Source organism: Pipistrellus hanaki (assembly GCF_964339955.1).
Source record: "Pipistrellus hanaki genome assembly, chromosome: 4".
Classification (NCBI taxonomy): domain Eukaryota; kingdom Metazoa; phylum Chordata; class Mammalia; order Chiroptera; family Vespertilionidae; genus Pipistrellus; species Pipistrellus hanaki.
In genome coordinates this window covers 50,435,215-50,459,297 of record NC_140506.1, presented here as the reverse complement: position 1 = coordinate 50,459,297, position 24,083 = coordinate 50,435,215, and positions in this window count along the sequence as shown.

The following is a 24,083-nucleotide window of genomic DNA, read 5'->3' as shown; positions in this document are numbered from 1 at the left end:
AAACAGAAATTATGTGGAGAACATTTCGGCAGGAGAGAGTTAGAGGAAGCAGCTCCCTCCAAAGACTCCTTTGGCTCCATGGGTTGTAAAATACATCAGCCATTCACACATGCTCTGAAGCTAGTGGGCCTGACATAGGGCCATCATAGTGAGGGATGTGGTGCTTCAAGGCTTTGGACCTAAGGGATGGCACAGCTGAGTCTCAAAGGATGGGACAGCAGATTCCAAGATGAAGCCAGGTCAGCAGATGGAGATAGCCATTCCTTTATTCACTAGCCTTGCAGTGAGACCAAAAGTCACCAGCTCAAACCGCAATAGCATATACCAGCAAATGCACATTGACTGGGCAAGACAAGAGAGAACTCAGGTAATAACAGGGGACCCTCACTTAGACAAACCATCCCTCATCTCCTTGAGGGCAAATAAACTTTCTCTTACCTCCAGAACCCAGAGGTGAACCCCTGGCTGGTATAGCAACATGGTAGAACATTGACCCAGACACTGAAACGTTGCAAGTTCAATTCCTAGTCAAGGACACATACCCTGGGTTGTAGGCTCTAGCAAACTAATGCAGAACTGGACACCTTGAACAATACTGTCAACCAACTTGCTCTGATTGACGCTTATAGAACTCTATCCAACAACAGAAAAATATGCATTCTTGATTTGTGGAAACAGAACATTTTCCAAGACAGACCATATTCTGGGCCATACAAAGTATACTGTCTGACCACTGTGGAATTAAGTTAGAAATCAATAACAAGGTCTTAATTTTTTTCTTTATTGACACATAAATTTATTATGTTTCAGTACTGAAATATATTGTGGAATGTAATGTTCTGATGATCCTCTGGTAGGTTTAATATCATAGATTTAAAATAAAGAATTTGGGAGAGACCACTGAAAGTGTCTTCCATTTTAACCCAGGTAGAATCTAGGCAAATGCTTCTGTAAAGTGTACATCAACCAGAAAACTTGGGGCTAAATTATACAAATATGCACAAGGATGTGCACTCAAATGGATCTTATTGCCTTGTTGATAATCACAAAAATAGAAACAATGTTAATGTCAACATTAATTATTTTATCAATAGTTACAAAAGCAAAATGAAGGTGAAAAAGAAAGTGCAATATGAATAAATATTAGGATTATTGTTACTGGTATTATAATTTAAATCCATCAATGGCTTACTCTATACACAAGAAATTCTGTATTAACAAAAAAAAAATTCAATAAAGGTGAATGTTATAATCCAAAACCATCAATTTTTGGCAAAAGTGTCAAGTTGATAAAACATTCAAAAATCCCTTTAAGCCATACAATAGTAAGCAAACCTCTACTTAACATAGGAACTTCAATTTACAAAGTGACTTTTTTATAAATTAGCTGAAGAAAGTTTCAATTTTTCCATAAAATAAACAGGATAATAATTATGTTCAGTTTTCAGAAGAAGAAGGAAAGGCACAAAGATATTAAGAAAATGTAAAAGCCTAAACCATTGAATTACTTAAGTATGTGTTTTTATAATCAACATTTCCTTTGATCTAGAAAATGAAATTTTATATATAAAAGTAAATTAATTTATAAGCACATTTTAACATATAACTAAAGATGTGTCAAAGTAAAAAAATTGTTCCAAATTACATTTGAAAAATTAAGATCTGTGCTGCTTACCACAAGCCCCAAAGTGAATGAGTTACAAAGCTCAAAACAAAAATGACAATGTCTCATCTGAATGCAGGACAGATGGCCCACTCATTTTCCTTCACATATACCTATCAATTTGCTCTTCATTGTGAGGGTCCCTGAAGCCCATAACAGTGTAATCAATGTAATGAATGCAGGAACAAATAATAAAATAAAGCACGCTTTGCCTCACAGCCGATATTTGCATTACATGCATGAGAAATTGCTGTTATTAAATTTTATTTTGCTTTCTAAATGCAGAAGAAATATTTTTAAATTTTTCTTTTTTAACAACCAAATGCAACACAAAAAAGGCCAAGTACACCTGTGTCTAGTGTTAATACATATAAACATTGATACAGGGCAACCTTTAATTTTTAAAATTAAAAATGCCAACAAGCCCTGACTGGTTTGGCTCAGTGGATAGAGCATCAGCCTGCAGACTCAAGAATCCCAGGTTCGATTCCGGTCAAGGGCATATACCTTGGTTGCAGGCACATCCCCAGTAGGGAGTGTGCAGGAGGCAACTGATCGATTTTTCTCTCTCACTGATGTTTCTAAGTCTCTAATCCCTCTCCCTCTCTGTAAAAAATCAATAAAATATATTTTTTTTAAATGCAAACAATGCTTACCCTACATTTTTACTATATCCCCACAATAAAAATATATATTAAAATTGCATTATACTGGTGTTTGTTTTTGTTTTGTTGTTTGTTTGGGTTTTTTTAAAATATATTTTATTGATTTTCTTACAGAGAGGAAGGGAGAGAGATAGAGAGCTAGAAACATCGATGAAAGAGAAACATCAACCAGCTGCCTCTTGCACACCCCCTACCGGGGATGTGACCGCAACCAATGTACATGCCCTTGACCGGAATCAAACCTGGGACCTTTCAGTCCACAGACCGACAATCTACCGCTGAGCCAAACCGGTTTCAGCAATTATACTGGTGTTTATGTAAAAGAAAATAATAAATTTAATTGGCTTAATGCATATCATTCAGTTTTTCTGGCTATTTTATTAATATCAAGAGCCAAAAATAAGCTATGTATTAACGTGAAAAGATTTAAACATTGGTGTCAGATGGAACAGATTTTGAATCCCAGCAAGGTGATTTTGAACAAGTTGTTTTGCCTCATCTTCAAAACTGAGATAATGATAGCTATTTCTTACCCTTGTAGTGCAGCTTAAATAAGAAGTGAATAAAACATGTGGGATGGCTTCCACACATAACAAGTACTCAGTTATTACTGTTATTAAGTTGCTACTTCAAAAGACTAAAATTTTACTCACAGGAGAACCATGGAAATAATAATCAGGGGCCTATTTGTTCTTGAACACCTGGCTCTAAATATCTTACTTTTCCTAATTCTCAGTACAAATTTTGTCATTTACTCATCCATGGTATATTTATTAAATTTCAACTATGTGTAAGATGCTTTTTAAGCACTGTGGATACATCAGTAAACAAAACAAGCATATTTGCTCTTATGGACAACATAAGAGGAACATAAGAAAAATATAAGCATGTTAAATATGAGGGCTAAAAAGTAAGCGAGGAGATTGTTGCAAGTGGGTGTGAGGGTCCAAGGTGACCGATCTTGACTTCCATTGAGAAAGTGACATTTGGTAAAGACATACAAGAGGGGAGGGAGAAGCTACGTAAAATGGCTAGATTGTGGTTATATTATGAAGGTACAACCAATAATATTTCTTGACAAATTAGATAGAGATTGCAAAGAGAAAAAGAAAACATCAAAGGTAGTTTTACCTCAAAAATAAAAACAGAAAAATGCAATTACATTTTACCAAAACAGGAAAGATTAGGAGAGCAGCAGGTTTAGGGGAAAAACATGGCAAGTTCAGTTTGGAATATGCTAAGTTTGAGATAACTATCAGACAGGTAAATAGAGATTTCAAGTAATCCGTTAAATATATAAATCTGGAATTCAGAGAAAATACATTAGACTATTATCAACATCTAACCTCTGAGACTCACTAAAATTTTAAGAGCTCATTAAGAGTTGGGACCTGGACCCTCTACCATTTAGAGATCATTAAAAAAGAGAAAAACATGCTCAAAGTCACTAAACATCCAAGAGATGGAAATCAAAATGCCAATGCAGTACCAGCTCACACCTGTCAGAATGGCTATCATCTGCAAATCAACAAATGACAAGAGCTGGCGAGGATGCGAAGAAAAAGGAACCCTCGTGCACTGCTGGTGGGAATGCAGACTGGCGCAGCCACTGTGGAGAATTTTTCTAATCACCCAATAACAAAGTCTCAAGTTTATTATGTGAGAAGAATTTCATAAATGGATCTGTTTACAAAGATGTAGACAACTACTGAACCAAACCTTCCACAGCTATCCCTTTCTCTGCTTAGTTCCATCAGTCCCAAGACATGTACCCTGACCTGAACTGGCCAGTTACAAATCAGGATGTGCAATGAGGCAGAAAATAAGAATAAAAGGGACTAAATTGATATGGAACCTTATCAGTCAGAGACCTGGCAAGAACCAGATGGCATATTCAATTTGGATAAGTGAAAAAGTTTGATAATGGTGAGGTGTAGGAAAACCGTGGGAGATAAAATAGTATTGCAAGATTCATTCTTTCTGGGTTTTGTTACTTCTCAACTGGAATTGTAACTAAACTTCAGCAAGTCATCCCACCACCATCTAGTCCAGCGGCTTCTGTTTGATGGAGCACATAACAGCAATTAATGCTGTGGGAAGAAGCCCAGTGCTACATGCCCTTTCTTGACAAATGGAGGCAACTTCATGAACAATACCAAGGCAATGGCTATCGCATCCTGTAAATGCCCTAACCGTGGTGCTAGCAAACGCACATTCAGCAAGAAATACAAATCCATACGTAGATTACAAAGGACGAAGTGTTGTCCCCTCCCCTTCATGATGAAAGTGATCCAATGTAATCAACTTTCCACCAGGTGACTAGCTTGAACCCCAGAGAATGGTCCGGGATAGGTACACAGCAGTAGCATTTATTAGGTAGGTCAGCCTTGGTGAGAGGAAGTCCTATTTTATTGAGCATCTCATCAGGCCACAGATACTTTCATCCAAAGTCTTATTTAGCCCTAGATGGTTTGGTTCAGTGGATAGAGCATTGGTCTTCCGACTAAAGAGTCTCGAGTTCAATTCTGATCATGGGCATGTATCTCGGTTGCAGGCTGTGGCCCCAGGCATGTGGGAGGCAACCAATCAATGTCTCTCTCTCACACTGATATTTCTCTGTGTGTGCTCTCCCCCTCCCTTCACCCTCTCTAAAAATCACTGGAAAAATACCCTCGGGTGAGGATTAACAAAAAGGAATAAAATTTTTAAAAATGAAAACATTTTAATCTATTTTACATAGTAAGGCTGGTTTTTCAGCCAGAGGAGAGATTCTGCCTCTACCACCATAAGAGGTTCAGAGGGGTTTGGGTGCTCAACATTCTCAGCCTTGTCTATGTCTTCCCAAATGATTCTTTCCCACATTTTGGTGTTCAGTTGTATCTGCCACAATAGCTAATAAAGCACTCCTAAATGGCCTTTCAGGCTGCTTGATTGTTTGCTTGCTAATTTTGTTTTTTGCTTAAAATACCTATTTATTTGCTCACAGTTGTGTGGGTCAGAAGTCTGGGAACAATACAACTGAATTTTCTGCTTAGGGCCCCACTGGGCTGAAATCAAGGTGTGGTCCAGGCTTCAGTCCTTATCTATGGCTAACAGTCCCTTCCAAGTTCATTGGTTGCAGGTAGAATTCATTTCCTTCTGGCTGTAGGACTGAGCTTCATTGTCTGCTGTCAGCCAACAGAGGGTGTTTGATTTTTTAGTGCATATTCTGCATTTCCCTGTACACTGAGTGGCCAGATTATTATGATCTCTGAATGCATAATAATCTGGCCACTGAATATACAATATATATTGAGTCTGTGTGTATATAACACACACACACACACACACACACACACACACACACACACACGTATGTATATTAGAGGCCTGGTGCTTGAATTCGTGCATGGGTGGTGTCCGGCCAGCCTGGCCAGAGGGAAGGGACATAGGCAGTTAGTTGGCCTGCCTGCTGGTCAAACTCCTGGTCAAGGGGACAATTTGCATATTAGCCTTTTATTATATAGGATATACACTGAGTGGCCAGATTATTATGTGTTCAGGGATCATAATATGCTTAAGGACCATAACTTATAATCACTATTGTCAACAAAAGAACAAATTTTACAGTTGGTTTCTCAATACCTAGTCCTCCACCTGTACCTAATCTTCTGCCCCTAGTATCAATATTGAAATGATAACTGAATGCCAGAAATTATTCATGAACCATGACTTCTGACAAGAAAGTTCTCTTGAACTATCTGAGAATTCACTCCCAGTATCCCTTCTAACTCCAGTTCCAATTACTATATACCATATCTGACCCCAAAATAGCAAAGTCTCAAGTTTATTATGTCAGAAGAATTTCACAAATGGATCTGTTTACAAAGGTGTGGGCAGGATGTAAAGAAGGTACAGAGACTAATTAAATAACCTGGAACTAGTAACGGTTGGACAATGTTAACATCTCCAAGTCCACAGCAATGAAGGATAAAAGGAGTGTCTACCAGAACTCAAAAGGAGGGTTAGAAAGAAAGACAGAAAGAAGCAGAGGGGAAAAAGAGAGATTGGGGTGGGGGTGAACTATCTGAAAGGAACTTTGATTTTTAGGCAAAGAAAGAGTCCTGTTTATGTACAATGGCAGGGGCTAGAAAATGGAGTAATACATATTTCCTCTCTCCTTCTGTTCCACTGCTCTAACCCAAGCAGAAGCCAGAGAACAGAAAACCCTATCAGTGCAGTCCATTCAGTTTATCTTCTCAGAGCACAAGGCATGGCAGAGAAGAATAAGGATCTGAATAGTCAAAAGCAAGACATTGCATAGTAACTGAAATTTCTATTCATAAATTAGTTCAATCAAATGCATAAGTCAAGCAACACAAAATCTTCTTAGTCATTCCTTTCCCTAGCAATATCTTCTCCCATACATTATGTCAAGCCATATACAAATTATTAGTATTGTTATGCTTTATTATTAAATTATGTGCTCTTAGTACAAATAAGACAAAACTCACATCAACAGACACCAAATAGTGGTAAAGAAAATAAAGTATTTTCATTCAGAATAATTTTTCATCTTCCAGCTAAAGAGATAAGAATTTAAAAAGAATAGGATATTTATTTCTCACATATTTCCATAAATATTTACCATTTTTCCATCTTCTCCATATTCTTTCTCTTTTGAGTAGCTTCTTTTATAATCTAACCATTTTAAAGGACCATCTCCCTTACTTCCTTTTATAGATTAATATAAAACCTGTGTTTTCAATAAATTTATTTTCGTTTCTGTTAAGAAGGCAGTTAATTTTGACCCCTCTCATAATTCAATCTATATAAACAAAAGAGCAAATAAACACAATAAAAAAGACAGCTGGAAGCACAAGGTAAGATAATTCTGAAATATATCCAGAGTATTTTCTTTAAAAATAAAAATAAAAAATTAAAAAAAACATGTATTAGAATATTGGTTGATTAAATCTTTGAAAAGTGATTTGTCCTGAAGATGACAGCTAAATTATATCTCAAATTATAGTTCTGATTTAAACTAAGTATTTAAGTAATTCAAATTAGCATCCAGATTTTATAACATTAATTAGGCATTCACCATGTGCCAGATATTGTGCTAGAAGGTTATAGTCTAGTTGAAGAAACTAACTTGTGAACAAATACTTCTAAATCCATGTGCGTTGAGGAACAATCTATCACTAGCCCTTTCTGACAATATACTTTTTCACTGTTGTACTACACCCCGAGAATCGCACAAAGGATGCCCCAATTAAGAAGTCGAATTAAGGAGTCATTTATTCAAAAGCCGGTGGCTGTGAAGGGGCATTAGCTCTCCAAATCTCGTAGCGCAGAATGGCGGGAGTATGACGCTTATAAAGGCAGAACTCACAAAGGTAGCAATTACGTCCCTAGTGTTGGAATGAGGAACTGTTTTTGCAAAAGCAGTTTTATACAAAAACTAAATTGAGCAAGTTAGTTATCTCTAAAGATTAATTATAGTTTTGGTTCTGGGAGCCACTGAGTCAACGGAAAAGCGATTAAAGCAATTAAAAGCAATTTTGTGGTTCGGTCCCCAGGCACAGAAGAATAACATACTGGGGTGATTTATGTGAGCTTCCAGGTCTCAATCTGGAAACTGAGGTAACTACCCTATTGTTTAAGCAAGCAGGTGTGTACAGAAGCCAGAATAGCAGTGTTAACATTCAAACACCAATTTTTACCTGAAATGAATGTTACTTCGCTTCTTGCTTCATCACAACGGTAGGAATTGACTCTTGCTGCCTGCCTTGCTTCTGTTCCTCAGCTTCTGCTGAGATACGTTCTCCTTCCATCCAATCATATTTCATCTTCAAAGTTCAACTCAAGTCCTGAGTGATAGAGACTGCCAACTGCTCACCAAATTAATTATCTTTCTGCTGGGAGTATAGTTTTACCACATTTCTCTATTTCCCTTGCTGTTTGTTGGGCCCCTAAAAATGAGCACTAGTCAATAGAATGTGGGTGCAAGTGGTAGGAGCCACCCGCAGGCATAACTCACAAAACGTGCTGCACTCACTGATTCATGTTCCTTCCTACCAGGAGACAGGGCTGGTGATTCCAAGATCAATATGAGAAGCCAGGTGTCAAAGCTGCAACTTCTGTGACTACTAGCCTGAATCCTTGAGGGTTATATGGATCCAGAATCCCCTGCCAACCAAGCAGCCCCTGGGCTACTACATGAGCAAGAAATAATCTTAGCATGCTGAACCATTACATTTGAGATTCCATTTGTTATAGCAATTCGGCTTCCCTGCATCTGCCTCTTCCATTAAGTCACTTATAGTCACTCTCATTGACACCCATGACACACTCAATTTGTGTTCTCTCTCTCTCTCTCTCTCTCTCTCTCTCTCTCTCTCTCTCTCTCTCTCTCTCTCTTCTCTCTCTCTCTCTCTTCCTTCCTCCCTCTCTCTCTCTCTCTTTGGTTTAATGTTTTATAGTGGCCTATTTTCATTTCCTAGCTTCTTAATTCCTTAAACCAAGGATAATCTTTCCCTGAGCCTAGGCCAATACTTTCAGCATAAAAGGAACGTGATTACACAGCAAAACTGTTAAGTAAAAAAACTTTCTGTGTAGTAAAGAATTAACCTTACCAAAAGAGAGATCTGTCCCACCTCCTGGGAGGTAACCTCCAAACTCAGGTTTTCCTGAGTGATAGCACAGAAGGGTCTTTGCTGTCTAATGACATACCTGAGTTATGTTTCCCAGGTGACTCATGGTGGCCCTCCTATTGTGCCAACAAGATGACTCAGGATACTGGCTGGCTATATCACAAAGATAACCATGTGCTTGGAGTTGTAGTGTTAAGCCATATGCTATCAGCTTGCCCTCCAAGGAGAGGAAGGGAGTGGATATTGAGTTCAACCATGTGGATAATGGTTCAATTATGCTTACACGATAAAACCCAACAGAAACGCTGGAAAGAGCAGCTCAGGTGAGCTTCCTGAGTTGGTGATGCTGCATGTGTGTGCTGCCACGCATTGATGCTGGGGGGCAATGTGTCACTGAGGACACGGAAGCTCCGAGTTTGGAAACCCCAGTCCCAAGTTTCTCCCAAAGTGTCTCTTCCTTTGTCCAATTCTGATTTGTATGTTTTTCTTTAATAAAGCTGTAATTATAAGTAATGCAGTTTCGTGAGTTCTGTGATTGTTCCAGTGAATTATCAACCCTGAGGGATTCCATTGGAACTCTGAGTTTATAGCCAGCTGATCTGAAGTCAGGGTGGCTCTGGAGACCTCAGTCTTATAGCTGGTATCGGAAGTCTTGGGCAGATTTAGCAGTCTGAGGATTGTGCCCTTAACCTCGACTTTGGCTAACTCTGGAAACTTGTAAATTCTAAATTTAAATGTAAGACATCAGTACAAACTCATGAGTTTTTACTCTTAAATCTTTATACATTTCCTAACTCTACTCACTGAAAAGGCCTAGATGCAATGACTGCCCAGTAACAATAAATACCTCTAGCAACCAGATTGTGCTTTCTACATATAGTTTAAGGAGGCTTTTTGGTTGATTCTATATCTGGAACAAGAAGCATACACCGCAGATAGGATCATCTTGCTGTGCCAGAAAGCAAAAAGCTTTATTGGGGTGGCATTGGTTAATAAAATCATATAGGTTTCATGTGTGCAATTCTATAATCCATCATCTATATAATGTATTGTCTGTTCACTTGTCCCAAGTCAAGTCACCATTTATACCCCCTTTACCCTTTTCTACATCCGCCCACTCCCCTTTCCCTCTGACAATGGATTAAAAATTTAAATGTTAAAATCTCTGGTATTTCTCATAGCAATATTTTTTCTGATATATAGCCTTAGGCAAAGGAAACAAAAGAAAAAAATAACATGTCAAACTAAAAAGTTTTTGCACAGCAAAAGAAACCACCAACAAAATGAAAAGACAACCCGCTGAATGAGAGAACATATTCACCAATGATATATGTGGTAAGGGATTAATATCCAAAATTTATAAAGAACTTATAAAACACCAACAAAAAAACAAAAAAAGCCAATAACAATTCAATTTAAAAATGGGCAAAGAACCTAAATAGACACTTCTCCAAAGAGGACATACAGATTGCCAATAGACATATGAAAAGATGCTCAATGTCACTAATCATCAGTGAAATGCAAATTAAAACTGCAATGAGATATCACCTCACACCTGTCAGAATGGCTATCATCAGTAAATCAACAAACAAGTGCTGGTGAGGATGTGGAGAAAATGGAACCCTCATGTACTGCTGGTGAGAATACAGACTGGTGCAGCCACTGTGGAAAGCACTATGGAGTTAACTAAAAAAATTAAATATGGAACTGCCTTATGATCCATGTGCTCTTCATAACAAAGGCTTTAGGTTGACTCCACTGAATGATCAATTATTAAATGTGAGTTAACAAAAAAGAATATGCTTCATGATGTTTTGCAATATAAAGTACAAAGTAGCCAGAATAAGGAATTTTTCCCTCAAAATTGGGATCAGAATCTCATAAAGCCTCTAATTCTAATGAAGAGTGTGCAGGAAACATAGAATAGAGCAGTCATTCAATAACACCACAAGGAAGCAACAAGCCAAGTCCAAAATGTGGAACATTCTATGTATGACTCAGTTTCTCCAACAAATCAATTACAAAATTTTTATTTTATTATTTTTTTTAGTAGCTGTTATTAGTGCACATAAATTTTATTTGAATGTTTTCACTTCAAGAAATGAGGGAATATGTGCTAAGAAAACTGGCAAATAAAATGTCCTACATCCCAAAGAAGTATAAATGATATCTCAAATGTCTCTGTGAATTTTAAAGTTCAATGTTTAAAGTTGTTATCTATTTAAAAAGTGGATTTTTTTTTTTTAAATTAGCTGAATGTTTCCCAAATGGAAAGATTTTGTGATCCTTGGTAACCATTCTTTTAGACATTTTTTTTTTCTCATTTTTTTTATTAAGGTATGTATTATATGTGTACATACCTTACCAATCCCCACCTCACCCCCACTCCCTCCCCAGAGTTTTTCGTCCATTGGTTATGCTTATATACATGCATACAAGTCCTTCAGTTGATCTCTTATCTCCCCCATATCTCCCTCCCCTCCCCACTGTAATTTAACAGTCTGTTTCTTTTACTGTCTCTGTATCTATCCTTTTGTTCATCAGTTTATAATGTTCTTTATTATCCATAAATGAGTGAGATCATGTGGTGTTTTTCTTTCATTGACTGGCTTATTTCACTCAGCATAATGTTCTCCAATTCCATCCAGGTCGCTGCAAATGATAAGAATTCCTTCTTTTTATGGCAGCATAGTATTCCATTGTGTAGATGTACCCAATTACAAAATTTTTTTAAAAGGGTATAAAAGAGAGGGCTTTAGTAGAATAAGAGACTTCAAAGACCTAATGACTAAATGTAACTGTGGATCTTGTTCAATCCTGATTTGCATAAACCAACAGCAAAATAACATCATTGAGATAATAAAAAGAACTTAAATAGGATTTGAATAACTGATATGAGGAATAATTGTTAAATTTATAAGAAATTATTACTGCATAATAGTTACATTTTAAATTTTTCATTATACATTAGAAATGTATATCAATATATTTGTATGTAGAATGATATGATGTTTCAGATTGCTCTAAAATAGACCCCTAAGCTCTAGCCAGTTTTTCTCAAGGCTTAGAGCATTTGGCCCACAGACCAAAGGGTCATAGGTTCGATTTCCAGTCAAGGACATGATCCTTGGTTGAAGGTTCAATTTCCACCCTGTTGAGGGTGAGAGTAGGAGACAATCAATTAATGTGTCTTTAATACATTGATGTTCCTCTCTCTCTCTCTCTCTCTCTCTCTCTCTCTCTCTCTCTCTCTCTCTCTCTCTCTCTCTCTCCCTCCCTCCCTCCCTCCCTCCCTCCCTCCCTCTCACCCTCCCTTCCTCCCATATCCCTTCTACTCTCTCTAAAAATCAATAGGAAAAATATTCTCACTCCTCAGGTGAGGGTTAAAAAAAATAGATCAGTAAGATGAAAAAGCAATAAAAATGTAGCCAAAATTAGGTATAGGTTCATTTTACTATTCTCTCTTCTTTTGTGTATATTTGAGAATTTCCCTTTTGAAAAAATACATATAAAAAATAGCCTGTCCTCTTTCATAAAGTGGTTTTGAATATTTTTACCTCCCTTAATGATAGGAAGCCAAACGTTGATAAAGACACTTGGGGAGGACAACAAAGAATATGAAGTTCTGGCGCTTTTTTTTCTCTGGCTTGTTTTAAAAGGTTCAACATTTTGAGTAATATTAGCTTTAGAAGGCAATATGGGTTAGATAGGTCAATGGAAAAAAAAGACAGCTTGTTCACTGGAGAAGGTGCAAATTCACACAGACACCCATTCACCCTCAATGACAAAAGGATCCCTTAGTTAATCCTGGGAAGAGCCATTGTCAGTGTACCTTGCTAGTGAAAGATGACCAGGGGAGCAAGAGTATGGTGGGATGTATTTTAGACCCAATTAAGTCCAACTTGTGCTTAGGAAGTGACAAAATGAATCACAGCCATAAATCACATGCTTATGTGGGCTCTTGATTCTGCTCATATTGCTGCAGTCCCAAACTTCCTCAAAAATACCGAGAAGCTCCTTAGTCTCCAGCCTCGATAGACAGTCCCAGGAGACCTTTCAGAAGGCTTAAAGGGGGCATTACTCTTCTCGGGAGAGAGTAACTCCATTACTACAACACTAAATCGTCATGAGGATGTCCACAGCCCTTCTGCAGGTCCAGATTTTAGAAGAGATAACCCCGTAGGTCAGAGGTAACTGCCTGCTAGGTTATCACAATTTCTGGAGCCATAGGATTAAATCACTTATATTCTAAAGAAATATAAATGTTTTGACATAATTGGGGGCTGGGTAATGAGAGATGTAATGTAGAAAAGCAATTAGATATTCAGAACTGTTTGATTGAAAAATAAAATTATTCAATAAACCAAAAACATTTTTTTTCTTAAGAAGACTGACTTTACTCCAGTAACAAAACTCTTCTTCACAATGGGACTTGCAAACTATCTCTAATACAGTAAACGTCCAATCACTGTCCTAATATAAATGAAAGCAAGATAGCAAACAGGAGGTCATAGAAGCTAGTCTGGAGATTGCCTAAACCACACATTTTTTTTCCATTTAAAAACAGCAACACAGAAATCCCTATTGAATTCTTTCACCAACAATTGACAGAGATCATTATGTCCAATCTAGAGCTGCTGAATCTGAATATCATAGAGTTTAATGTAGCTTGCCCCAAGCTACTCAACTGTTACTGCTTAAGAGTGGAACAAATAGCTGCGAATTAAAAACTCAAGTTTCCTGCAGCCTTTGTGTTAGTCCTTTTATTTTCTGTCTTTTCCCTTAAATAGCTGAGCAGGGGAATAAAGGTAACCTTTGGAAGTGAAGTAGATGGACAGCAATTCAAAACAAATAGTGGATTAAGTTTACTTCTGAGGAAACAAACATTACGGAGATATCACTGTATGTGGAATGAATCTTCTGGGCTTAATATTTTATATTAACTTTTTTCCTGCTGAAATTTACTTTAGAAATTTCGAGCTAAAATATCCCTTTGGATCTAGGTGTGTCCTTTACCTTTGACCTCAATAGAAGTTCTACACATATGAAAGTAGAAATTGGCTTTTTTATAGTAGATCGATAAAAGCTCTCTGGGAGTGAGCAGAATGCCTCCCAGAAACATTTCTGTCTTTACATCTCATAAAATGACCTCGATATCTGGAAGAAAAAATTCTCTATTTTCCCATCCACTTCTATTTTCTTGTATCACAGAGACTGCACATTGCTTATACTACGCAGGATACCGTGACAGCTGGGAGAGAGATTTATCTCATCCTGATACTTCTCAGTTTACAGAGGTTCTGCTGCTGTTCCATTTCGCTTGCATACACTGGAGACTAGAGAAATTAAACACAAATACTCCATGTAAGTAAATATTCCATCAAAGGGGTCAGTAAATGTATCTTCTGTCCTGTGTTTTATTCACCTTTCATCTCCATCTTCCCTTCTTATTCAATTTTCTCTTTCTCACATAAATGTACAAAATTAAACACGCTGTATTTCAGAACTTCAATCACTAAATTTTAACTACCACTGTTTACATAAAAAAAACATCTCTTTGGGCAATTTGACAAAAATAATGTTCAACTTTCCAATAAGTTATATTAGGTTTGAGAAAAACATTTTAGATTCTATTTCCACATATCCTAATTTCTTGGAAAACATTTAGACTAAAAGTGCTGAAAACTAGTATGTCATAGCTTTTATGGAATGAACTAGAGGATTGGTGTGTGAAATTTGTGCACTGGGGGGTGACCCTCAGCCCAGCCTGCACCCTCTCCAATCTGGGACCCATCCCACAGGATCAAGCCTAAACCAGCAGTCAGATGTCCCTCTCACAATCCGGGACTGCTGGCTCCTAATCACACACCTGACTGCCAGTCTGGTAGCCCCATAACCGTTCCCCTGCTGGCCTGATTGACGCCTAACAGCTCCCCTGCCATCCTGGTCACCCACAACCTCCCCCCCCCCTCACTGCTCATCTTGTGACAGCCATCTTGCAGTGGCTATCTTGTGGCGACATAGGGGAGGCCATCTTGTGGCGGCCATCTTGTGAGGATGTGAAGATGTGAGAGCCACCCAGGGTTTTATTACAATAGTATAGATAATTTTAGGAAAACTCTAGTAATTGAATGTAAATACCTTGATGCACACAATCTCAGAATTATATTTTTTAAAGGTAGTAACTATACCTAAAACTAACATAATATTGTATGTCAACTGTAATTGAAAAATTAAAAAAATATATTTAAAAATTAAAAAGCTAGAAACTTTAATTTAAAAGGTAGAAAACAGAGACTACAATTTAAAATCTTGTCCAACTCCTCTACTTTTCTCAATATCTTTTAATAAATAGCTCTCATTTCATGGCTATGTGTGTTTACAACTAAAGCTGTAAGTACTATGGCAAATCCAATGTAAACTTAACTGTTTCCAGACAGGACTTAAAGACATATACTTTTCTGAAGCTTTATTTTAAATTATACTTCAGTAGTCCCACTTCAGGCACTTGAGTGAGTAGCAATATGCAGCTAATTGGTACTATAACAAAAAGTGAATATATAGAACTCTTCCATCATCACAGAAAATTCTACTGGACAGAGATGACCTATATTGCCTTTAACTTTGTGCATACTATCTATCCCTGTCCCCAGGAACCAATCTACACTCTCTCCAGCTAAATCTATATGTCCTTCAGAGCTTCTACTCTACTGTTGACTCTCATTATTCTAGACTTTATGGCTCTGATTTTAAGGCCACATATCACAGGAATACTGCCTTGAATTACTAAGCTTTTCTGTACATATCTGTTTTCATAAACTATATTCATTCAGTCTTAAAATATTCAACAAGTGCTAAAACCAGTTTGGCTCAGTGGATAAAGGGTCAGCCTGTGGACTGAAAGGTCCCAGGTTCAATTCCAGTCAAGGGCATGTACCTTGGTTGTGGTCACATCCCCAATAGGCAAAAGTTGTCCACATCACTTTCATTCCCATTCCACTGGTGATAACTTAGTCAAAGGAGAGATGACATATTGCATACTTCATAATTTTGTTCACTCCTGAACAAAAGAAACCTGGGGAATGTAATCTTTATGCTCCCAATGAGAAAATAAAATGGGAGAAGGAAGGATAGTCTCCCTGTGAAATTATTTTAGCTGCACTGTCTAGAGAAACTGTTCTCTTAGGTTATTATTCCATTTGTACACAAAACACAAAGGAACTACCAAATGAATTACAATTCTAAGCATGTATCTGTTAAAGAAAACATTATCGTGTTATGTTCAGAATTCACAATGACATTTTCCAAAGATTTATATGTGTCCAGGAATACGACTGATAAAAAGAATGCTTAACAGTTAATAGTAGGTTTTAATAAATGTTATTGACTTACCATATTACTATTTTATAAAATACTAGAGACCCGGTGCATGAAATCATGCATGGATAGGTCCCTAGGCCTGGCCAGCAATCAGGGCTGATCTGTGGGGTGACTGGCAGGGTAATTGGGGGCCTCCACTTGGCTGGCCTGGGGTCTGTTGCCTGTGGGCAGCTTCTGTATTAAGCATCTGCCTCCTGGTGGTCAGTGTGCATCATAGTGACTGGTCATTCATGGTTCGGTCAATTTGCACATTAGGCTTTTATTATATAGGTTATATATGAAACTGCTTCAAAGAGCTTATGACTTTAAAAGAGACCAACAGAAGGTAACATAGATAGAATTAGAAGTACACAATGCATTTAGCATAAACTCAGATAAAATTATGAAGTATGCAATATGTCATCTTTCCTTTTTCTCTATTTCAACACTCAGCATGTTCTCCAAAACAGCAGCAATTACTTAAGCAACAATACCAATTCTTTGCAGATTCTCCTCCCCATAGGAGAAATATTACATCTAAAAATCCATAATACTTGATCATGAGTTTGTTCAAATTATATTCCTCCAAATAATATTTACATTTTAATGGAGGTTTTGGAGGGGGTGGGAAGAACACAAATGACTGATTCTGTAATGGTCATATAGTGGGGCATAGACTTGTATTTGAGGGAAGCACTTAAGGTAATCTAATCCTTTCACAAAATATGAGGAATCAGCTCATTATAATTCACACATAGCCTGACTTGCCTGTATTCACATTATTTGATCAGTAATTTCTACAACCCCTAGTTCTCCCACAGCTTTAAACCTGCAGTTTTTCCCAGAAAACAAAGCTATCCAACAAACTGTACTTTGACACTACCACCAGGGACAAACTATTGAGCTTGAGGCTACCCTACACTAAATGATTATGTTCTTAGAATTCTACTTTATGACAGTGACCCAAGAAACTCTAAGAATATTGCCTGCTGCTAACCTTGAGAAATACAACATATTGAACCCAGTCCTTGGTAATATCACTCAGACTCAAATATGAATCTACCCACTTGTCCCAGTTGGCAGCTAGATTGCAACCAGATAGATGATAGATGATAGATAGACAGATAGATAGATAGATAGATAGATAGATAGATAGATGTTAGATAGAAAGAAATGTGATTCATAATCATTTTTCTAAATCTAAAAGCTGTTCAACCATACCAAAGGTTGGTGAAAACTTGCGATGATGTTAGCTTTCTAGGAGTAAAATCTTAATAAAGAAAGATATGATGTTCTATATTTTATTGTCACATAAAATAACAATTTATTATGATCTCTCACATTTCTGACTTGATTGAAACAGCCAAGCAGTTTTTTCCTTGAAGTCTCTCATTGATTGTATTCAGAAAGCAGCAGGGCTAAAGTTATCTAAATGCTCCATGGGCCTAGCCAGTTTGGCTTACTGGATAGAGCACTGGCCTGTGGACTGAAGGGCCCCAGGTTCAATTCTGGTCAAGAGCACATGCCCGGGGTTGTGGGCTCAATCCCCAATACGGGGAGTGCAGGAGGTAGCCACTCAATGGTTCTCACTCATCATTGATGTTTCTATCTCTCTTTCCTTTATCCTTTCTCTCTGGATTCAATAAAATTATATTGAATTTTTTAATAAATAAATAAGTGTCTTGGACAAGTATTAGCAATCAAACTCTCCCTGGTTCAGTTGGTTGGGCATCGCCCTGTACACAGAAAGGTTGCTGGCTCGATTCTTAGTCAGGACACATGGCCAGGTTGTGGGCTCAATCCTCAGTGTGGGGCATGTAGGAGGCAGCCAATCGATGGTTCTCTCTCATTATTGATGTTTCTATCTCTCCCTTTCCTTCCCTCTCTGAAATCAATAAAAATATATTTAAATGCTCAATGGGACTGGCGTCCAAGGTGGCTGTCTCACAGGGCTGACAATGGATACTGGCTGCAGGATGGGAGATCAGCCAGAGCTTTGATCCAGAGCTCCTACACTTGACCTCTACATGTGGCTTTTGCTTTACAGTATGGTGGCTTCATTCCCAGGTCATCTCTTCCAGGAGACCAAAAGCAGAAATGGCCATTGTCCTAATGTCTAGGCCTGAAAACTGGCACAGCATCACCCCCAACCACATTCTATTATCAAAACAGTCACAGAGCTCACTCAGAGTCAAAAGAAGGAGCCACAGACTCCACTTCTCAATAGAGAAGTGTCAGACAATACGTGGACACCTCTCATCGGTCATGCATTGCTGTACAGACACTGCAGATACAAGGAACATCAGCAAAGAGATCATTAAGAACATTTTTTCCTGAATTACCAGAGAGTTAAACTAAAAGTGATAGCTCAGAACAAAATAATTTACATTAAATTACTGCAAATGAAGTTCATCTAGCCTGTAAGGAATTGCAAAGACCTGTTATGATTATTATTTTGTAAGTTATGGAGTTCTCTTCAAAAGAAGCAAAGAGCTCGATGAAATTAAAGTGAGATTGTAAGTTAGTGATAAATATTTTTTAAAAAACAAACAAAACAAAAACTAGAGGCCAGGTGCACGACATTTGTGCACAGGAGGGGAGAGGGGAGGAAGGATGGCCCTCAGCCCTGTCTGCACCCTCTCCAATCTGGGATCCCATCGGGCCTAAACCAGCAGTCCGACATCTCTCTCACAATCTAGGACCATTGGCTTCTAACCACTCACCTTCCTGCCTGCCTGCCTAATGCCCCCAACTGCCCTCTCCTGCCAGCCTGAACACCCCTAACTGCCTCTGCCTCAGCCCCCACCACCATGGCTTTGTCCAGAAGGAAGTCCAGAAGATGGCCAGTCCGACCCGGTCTAATTAGCATATTACCCTTTTATTAGTATAGATAAGTCAATGGTTCAATTCAGGATGCTCTAAATTGTAAGGAAAGAAGAAGGGAACAAGCCTTTCATGGAAAAGCAACACAAATCAATTTTAATTAATATATCAGCTACCACCTGTTCATCAAAGTGAATGTTAAAAGGAGAGGTCTAAATGTCTTCAAAAACATTCCAATTAAAAATACAAAAAGAAAGGCTAAACAAAGAGACACCATAGCAGAGAAAAACTGCTTGCCTATCCCATCATCTCCTTCTGGGCCTCAATAAAACTGCACACCCTACCTCCCTTGCAGTTAGGAAGGGGTACCTGAGAGGGTCTGGCCGATAGAATGTGTGCAGCATTGTTGTTCAGCGCTTCTAGAACTGGTCAGAAAATGCCCTGTACCATTTAAGGGCTTTCCCTCTGCTTCTTAGCCAGAAGGATGAAAGAGATACAGTGGAGGACTCCCCGTATCTCTCTAAGGGTCAATAAAGACAAGTCACCTTCCCATAGAGATTTGTTTGCCCTGACCACAGCTGACCTGAGCAAGGGGGGAAAAACCCTTTGTTGTTCTAAGCCACTGACATATGAGAGTTGCTTGCTATAGCCACCAGCATTCAATACACTGATTAATAGAGAACATGGAAGTATCCCTCCTAAAAGAGACACAGTAATCACCTTCTTTGGAATGCTCATTGCACCTTAGACATTCAAAGTTGACAGGCACCATAGATGTCATCTGGCTGATGTATTTTTTGATGCCGTAACCTCACACCACCAACAACTAATAAAACACTTCCGAACGCCCAGACTCGGGGAAATATACATTGCAGAAAGCAGAAGTGTGGAATTCTATGTTGCCATAACAACAGGAACATAATTCCATTTCAAAAGGATCACCAGCTCCTGTATGAAAAATAAACTTCTCTTCCAAGCAAGGTTTTTTTAAATGTTGCATGCAGGAAGGAAAGTATTGAGCATCTCACTCCAAATAGCTGATTACATCCTTTGGTGCCATCAATGCCAACTGTAAGCACTTGTAAAACACTGCTTTGGGCAGCTGTGGACTAGAAGGGGCAATAGGGGGGAGGATATCTAATACTTTCAATGAAGATTTTTTTAAACACTTTGGTTTCTTCAGGTGTCCCTAAAATATAAGTGCCAACAACAAAATGAAATTTACAAATAACATATAATTTCCTGTGAAAGGAAATTAAGTAGCTCTTCCTTGAATGGTAACAATCATGCAAGTTCAGTAATTTCCCCAAAATGAAACGTTTATATCTAATAAACTAACGCTATGAGTAAGCTCATATCCCAAAAGTCTTGCTCTTTTAAATAAATTCGCTCCTCAAAAATGACAGGATGCTGATATTGTTTGAGGCTATGTGATCCTAATGTGAAAGAAATAGATTATTTTAAATTATAAGTAACCTTACAGGTCATTTAGTCTAAATTCTTCATATTATGGATTAGGAAACTGAAACTCGGGGATGCTCATTGATTCAACTAATGCCACAGAATAAGTAATACTATGTTGTCCAATTATACTATATTTGCACTATTGTGCTGTTGATGCTACTTTCATACAAACAGTACAGTGTTTTCTATTAAATTAATTGAAGTACCACATTTTGAGAGATTACTTTATAATGCTTACATGATTGATAATACTGTAACCTCTAGGGATCAAAAAGACATTTAGCTATGATTATACTTCATCCCTAGCTGTTTTGGCTCAGTGCATAGATTGTCGGCCTGCAGACTGACCGGTCCCAGGTTCAATTCCAGTCAAGGGCACCAGGGTTGTGGGCTCAATCCTCAGTAGAGAGCATTCAGGAGGCAACCAATCAATATCTCTCTCCCTCACCCTTCCTCTTTGAAATAAAAAATATTTTTTTTAAAGATTATACTTCAACATGTGGAAGTAACTTCTAATGCAATCTTTTTAACTAAAAAAAAAAAAAGTATAATGGAAGAATAAATTGACCTCTTAACAGTTTCAAAGTATTTCTTGTACTTTACTGTCTTTTTGAAAAACTGATACTATAAAACTATTTTTTGTTCGTTGGGGAAAAAAACAAAACTCTTATCTAGATATGAAGTGTCCATTACTATATACATAATTATAAATATAGCATAATTTTAAATGTACACCTTTATTATTCCAGTTGTATACATGAACCAAATTACCCAACACTGAAGTTCTGCTTTAATAGATAAGAATGGTTTTTAATATCATTGAACATTGCACGTCCCCTACTAGAAATCGAGCCTGCAGCCCAGGAATTTGCCCTGATAGGGAATCAAACTGTGACCTCCTGGTTCAGAGGTCGGTGCTCAACCACTGAAATATACTGGCCAGGCTACTATCAATTTTCTTAACAAAATTCTTTTTGTTGAATACATTAAGTTAAATTCCAGTTAGGTCCTTTTTCAAATTAATGCATTTTTTTCATTTTCAAGAAATGTAAATTTATAATTAAATTCTAAATAAAATATTTTTGTATACTAATATAACATTAAATAACAAGAAAAGTTAAGTCTGGATAAAAGTATTTATCATTATATTTTCTAGAATGAAACAAATAAGGAAGCTTAAAGAAAAGAGCTTATAAATAAGTGTGTCCTTTTCCACCAAGCCCTAATTTTTTAAGCGTTAATTACAGTATTTTTTAAGCCTTAGCATTGCAATTTAGAAAACAGGTGTATCAATTTTCTTCATATATTTTAGATAAAGGTGGAAGGACAAAACTATGGAGAGAGGAAAATATATGGATGGATAATGTATGAGCTTTCTATTCTTCCTGGCCACAAGGACCTTCCCTTTCTGAAGTTCTTCTTTCCTCTGTAACTATCTACTACCTTATAGCACAGCCCAAAGAAGTCAGACCATAAGGCGATCAACTCCCTCCCCAAAAAAAGCTGAAAAGCAAATTTGGCTTCACTGTCATTATTGGCCACCTATTAGGAACAGGATCTATATAAAAACAAAAGCAAAGGGATATCTACCAGTCAGCTCACCCCCTCTGCACCATATGTACTTGATAATTATTTAGCAAATGTTACATTTAACCTTTCTTTGATTTAAGTCATATTTCCATCCTGGCAAAGTTAGCATGACATTGGAATGAGACTATCATTTCCTTTTTTATTTTCACAAAATTGAAATCATAAATACCCAAAAAGAAAATTTTAGCAGCAGCAGATTTACAAATTGCCCCTTTATTAAAAGAAAAATACAGTGTCCTTATTCACACACATATCTATGTTGTTATTGACAAAATGACATAAAAATATGATTTAAAATAATAATTCATCATCATCATCATCATCATCATCATCATCACCTTGACAAGATATTGGCCCGGAATAATTGTCTCTCTATCAGTGAGAAAGTTCTTACAATTGTAAAATGCTGCCATTTTTTTGTGGTTTGTTCTGTTTGCTTTTAGAATTGGTGTTTGCTTTCAGAACAGTGTTTCTTGCTCATCGAATACAATGGAAACTGGCAATAAGTATCAAAATGAAAACTAAAAACTCAAAAACCGAATTTTAACATTTATTTCTATTTTTAATATAACAAAAGATCAAATTGTCCCAATACTATCACCATCACTTTCTCTCTAGAATGTCAAAGGACTAACCCCATTGTGGGATTTAAAACATTCTCTCTCTTTGCCAGTTCAGTGGCCTTTGGGGAAGAAATTGTCAGCGTTTCCTCTGCCACCTTCCCCTTCCAACTCTTCTCCATCACGTAGACTGAGCACAGCGGCATTTCTCTATCATTTGAGGATATCTGATGTGCAAAATTGAAAACTAATGAGGTGGAAAAGATTAAGGGATTTTGAGTAACTCATAGCCCAGGAACTAAACAAAGTAACTGAGTGAGTGCAAAATGGCTCTGCAATATATGAAAATGAATGGTTGTTCCCTTGGGAATTATAGATCATATTTTCAAGCATTAAAACCAAACAATACTTCTAGACTCACCTTAAAACTAATTTTAGAATTCCCATTGTATTCCATTTTCAGTGTGTCCTGTAACATTCGCATGGATAAGGAAGGAACTATCTATAAACAGCTCTCTTCACGCCAGGGCAATGTGTAGTGTGTTTCCAGGGCCAGTCCCTTAGGGACACCTGTCAGTTCTCCTGGTATTTCTTTTCCTTTTAACACTAACAGACGCCACAGCAAGATTAGAAGCCCCAATAATTAAGAAACACAAAAGAAAGAGCATCTATGACCTTAAGCAATAAATATCTCTGATTTTATCTATAAATGGGCAGTCTGATCTATGTTATTTGAGCTTGGTTGGTAAGTAGGAGATGAAAGTTTTTAAGCCATATTTTAAGATATTTGTTGTTTATTTGTTGTTGCTTAGACAGAAAAAAAAAGTGAAAATGAAATCCAACCCCCTCAATTTTACTAAGCCACACTAGGATAGCAGTAAAAAATTAAAATGTAATCTCCCAGTGTGAGTTGTGAAATTTATAAATGTAAGTCCTATATGGAGAGAATTTAAGAATGCAAAAGAGTATACTTGCAAAATAATACCTAAGGGCTTCTGCATCTAATGAAATGTTATGATAAGGGTTCTATAACGTGGTTAAATATACTCTAAGATCTAATTTGTATATGAAACAGACATGTTCATGAATTTCTGTATAACTTTGCAATAGTAATTTTCATTTGGTCAGCAAATATTTTAAAGCTAGTTATTGCAAGTCAGAGGTCTAAATAGTGTGCAAAGGAACATTGGGCATAATAGAATGTCTCAAATAGCAGCACATAAAGAGTTTTATGGGAAAAAAAAGACATAAAGATTAATGTAATATATACACCTGAACAACATTTTTAATGCTCTGGAAAAATGCTATGTTATGTACATGCAGC